Source organism: Petaurus breviceps, unplaced genomic scaffold (assembly GCF_028583685.1).
Source record: "Petaurus breviceps papuanus isolate PSGF00001 unplaced genomic scaffold, PetGlider_PUasm1.0 78, whole genome shotgun sequence".
In the NCBI taxonomy this organism is placed as follows: Eukaryota; Metazoa; Chordata; class Mammalia; order Diprotodontia; family Petauridae; genus Petaurus; species Petaurus breviceps.
Window position 1 is genome coordinate 6,597,636 of NW_027186502.1, and position 4,475 is coordinate 6,602,110.

At 36.1% G+C, this 4,475-nt stretch overlaps 1 pseudogene; it reads left to right on the forward strand.

The window, feature by feature from the left end:
• The first annotated feature begins 2,712 nt into the window (after positions 1-2,712).
• Positions 2,713-3,188, forward strand: LOC138175584 (cytochrome c oxidase subunit 5B, mitochondrial pseudogene; annotated as a pseudogene).
• The last annotated feature ends 1,287 nt before the right edge of the window (positions 3,189-4,475 follow it).

Sequence of the window (4,475 nt, forward strand, 5' to 3'; positions counted from 1 at the left end):
TGTGCTTTAGTTTCTTGGATGTTTTGCTTTAGTTTATTGCTGAATAAATTAGAGAGTTCACTGTATTATGTGATTAGATATTTAAAGTTATTCACAGCAGCAATCCTCAGGAAAGCTGCTTGTGATTGGCTTTACAACCATTTATAACATATACAAATTATTAACTTCTTAGACATAGATGTAGGGATTTTATTGTAATATCTATAAGATAGTTGGCTATAATATATATTGGATTTTTCATTTTGGGATCTCTTTCAGGAGATGATTGGTGGAATTTTTTCAATGACTACTTCACCCTTTGTTCTAGGATATCAGAATAGTTTTCCTTGATAATTTCTTGAAAGATGCTATTCAAGCATTTTTTTTTAATTCAGGTAGTTCAATAAGTCTTAAATTATCTCATAGGGATCTATTTTTCCAAGTCAGCTTGTTTGCCAGTGAGATGCTTCACATTGTCCTCCTTTTTTCATTCTTTAGGTTTTATTTTGTTGTTTCATGATTTCTCATAAAATCATTAGCTTCCACTTGATCCATTCTAATTCTTAAAGAATAATTTTGTGCTGTGAGCTTTTGGACCTCTTTTACAATTTTGCCAACTCTAGTTTTTAAATCATTCTTCTCCTCATTGGCTTCCTGGACCTCTTTTACCATTTATCCTAGTCTCTTTTTAAAATTTTAATTTTTACAGTATTTTTATGACTACTTTACCAAAGTGTTGACTCCTCTTTCATTATTTTCTTTCATCACTTGTTTCTTTTCCAATATTTTCTTCTAAGTTTCTTACTTCATTTTCAAAATCTTTATTTATCATTTTTATGATTTATTTTTGACCCACTTATTTTTAGGGTTAGATTACTCAGTTTACAAGTGCTTTTTAATCTCTGTTTCCACAGGCCTCTATTGAATATAATTTTTATTTCATTTGATCTAAAAAGGATGAATTGAATATTTCTGCTTTTTTGCATTTGGTTTTGAGGTTTTATGCCATAATATGAATGCAGTTTTGCAAGGTGCCATTTGTAACTGAGGAAAAATATATACAGGAAGATGGTGGAGTGAAAGCAGGAAGTTGCTTGAGCTCATCCACCAATCACATCCAAATACCTGTGAAAAATGCCTCTAAAATTTTATTTTGCAATTGCAGGACTTACAAGATAACAGAGTGAAATATATCTCCAGTTGAGAAGAGCCTGTCAGACAGAAAGGAAGGGTCTATTGCACTGGACTGGGAGTGAAGCAAAGTTTTGTGTGAATTGCACCAGCACACACCGGTGGCACAGACCAGGATGGAGTAGAGCTCAGGGGATTGAATTGCTGGCAGAAGTGGCAGTTTCCAGACTTCTCAACCCACAAATGCTGAAGAGAAAGTAAAAAATTGGGCCTGGGTGAAAGAGGAACATGATGCAGCCCCTGTCTCCAGAGTGAGGAAGATGCTAGCAGCTGCAGTGGCAGCAGAATCAGCAGGAGCATTATCATTGGCTGCATCTAGAACTCCAGGTCCACATATGGTGAGGGGGCCAAGAGGCTGATCCAGGGGCAATTACAGGAATCTCATTGCTGGCTCTAAGGCAGGATTGTCTTGTTTGTCCTGCTTGGATCTGGGTCACAGTTGTGGATGGCAGTCCTGGCATGGCAGAAATTTTGGCAGCTGTAGAGAGGGAGTCCTCACAGTTCTGAGGCAGGTGCCTAGAAGAAGCTCTGACAACAGAAATTTGGGACACAGCACTCTCCACTCTAGAATCAGAGGTCTACCATGGTAAAGAGCTCAAAAGTCAAGTAATTTACTAGCAAGATAAGCAAACAGAGGGAAAGAAATCAGACTATATAATCTTTCTTTGGTGACAAAGAGGATCAAGGCATAGAACCAGAAGAACAACAAACTCCTACATCAAAAACCTCCAAGAAAAAATATGAATTGGTCACAAGCCATGGAGAAGCTCAAAAGGATTATGAAAATCAAGAGAAAAAAGTACAAGAAAAGTTGGTAAGAGGAATGAGAATGATGCAAGAAAATCATGAAAAATGAGTCAACAGCTTGCTAAAGGAGATCCAAAAAATACTAAAAATATAACACCTTAAAAACAGACTAACTCAAATGGCAAAAGAGGCCCAAAAAGGCAATGAGGAGAAGAATGCCTTAAAAAGCAGAATTTACCAGGAGGGAAGAAGGGAGAGAATACGGAACTCAAAGTTTTTAAAACAAATGTTAAAAAAAAATGTTTTTACATGCGACTGGGAAATAAGACATACAATCAATGTGGTATAGAAATCTATCTTGCCCTACAAGAAAGTAAAGGGCAAGGGGGTAAAGGCATATGGGGGATATAAGAGAGGGCATACTGGGAAAGAGGTATTCAGTATGCTTGCTTTCATGGTATGGAGGATAGGGGGAGTAATGGGGAGAAAACTTGGAAATTAGAGTATTGTGGAAATGAATGTTGAAAACTAAAAATAAATAAATACAAAAAAGTATTCACCTTTCAATTACCATTTCATTTTTATGCAGTGCTATCATATCTAATTTTTTCAAAAAGTCTATTCATCTTTTTTTTCTTATTCATTTTATGCTTAGATTCATCCAGCTATGAGAGGGGAATGTTTAGTTTCTCCACTAGTATAGCCTTTTTATCTATTTCCTCTTGTACTTAATTTAACCTTTTCTTCAAGAATTTGTGTGCTAGGTTACTACTGGTCATAGTTGTCTCAGGTGTGATGGCTTCAAATTTACTGCGGGGTGCCAGGGCACTGGCTGTACAGGCCTTGAGGGCCTGTGGCCTTGCTTGAATGGCCACTCAGTCCATGGCAACCAGAGGAGGTATCCCTTCTGATGAGGAGCAGGCTACTGGCCTGGAGAGAGAGATTATGATGGCTTCAAGGAAGATTTGGACTCATACAATATGCTAGCCCCAAAGGCATCTCCAGGGACCAAGGAGGAACCCAACCTGGTCCCTTCCATCACTGACAAGTGAATAGTAGGCTGTACCTGTGAAGAAGACAACAGTGCAGTCATCTTGTTCTGGCTTCGCAAAGGCAAGACACAGCGTTGCCCTAACTGTAGAACCCATTACAAGCTGGTACCCCACCAGTTAAGCCACTGAACCCCTGAACTGGTTTACTTGAGATGTGTTTTATTCCCTCCAATAAAAGACTAGCCATTTCCCTGGCACTCCCATAATAAAAAAAAAGAATTTGTGTGCTATACCATTTGGTCAATATATGTTTAATATGAATATTATTTCATTGCATATGTTTCTTTTTAGCAAGATGTAGTTTCCCTGGTATCCCTGCATGGTGCCTTTTGCCATCAGCAAGAAGAGTGACTACTTCTGGCAAGACTGAAAAAGAACATGCTGGAAGGTAATTTCAAGAGTTTATAAAATAAAGAAGGACTGTGACATAAGGATGAAGGGAGAAGAAGGAGGTTAAAGCATAATGAACTCAATTTTATCCATGAAATTTCACATTCAAATTTCAGCTGAAATGCTGGTGTTACAAGGGGCTTGTGCCTGGATTAAGAAGAGAAAGTTTGGAATAGTCACTGTAGAGACAGGAACAGGAACTGATTAGGGAAAGCAAAAATGATTGCCTTGCTGGAATGAAGTTCCAGTTGAAATTAGCATAAAATCATTGTGTACCTCTTGAGCATGTTTGAATGTCTTCCCACAAGCCTTTTCAGCTGAATGTGAATAGAGGTGAAGTACATATATAAATTTTTTTTAATGAAATAAAATATATATGTATATTAACATTTGGAGAAAAAATGCTTTGAAAAATTTAATGTTCATTATACAACACTGAACATATAAATACTAGGACGTCCCTCCACTTCAACACAATGGAAATTATTGACCAGAATATATTTGCCAATATTATATAAAATGTAAAATAATATAATTACAAGGTAAAAATTGAGAGAAATGTAAACAATTTGCTATGACAATATTATTTCATACAATTGTATTTTAAATGAATGGATGGCTAAAAATAAATAAAAAATAATAAATGGCACAGAGTTGTATGTTAAAGGTGAGAGATACAAATAGAAAAGTGAGACAGTTCCTGATCTCAAAAGGTTTACTTTCTTTTTTCCAATTTATTTATTTATGTTTAGTTTTCAAAATTCATTTCCACAACATTTTGAGTTACAAATTTTTCTCCCCATCTTTCCCCTACCTCTGTCCCAAAATAGCTAGCCTACTGAATATCCTTTTCCCCAATCTGTATGTACTCTCTTATATGCTTCCCCATGACCCCCTTAACTTTCTAGTAAAGCAAGATGGATTTCTATACTCCAGTGCATGCATATCTTATTTCCCAGTTGCATGTAAAAAATAAACAAAAATTAACCAATATTTTTATACACATTTGTTTTTAAAAGTTTAATTTCAAGATTTTTTCCATTCTTACCTCCTCACCCATCCCCACTGTGAAAATAAGAAATTCAATAGATGTTGTACATGTGTAGTTACCCAAAT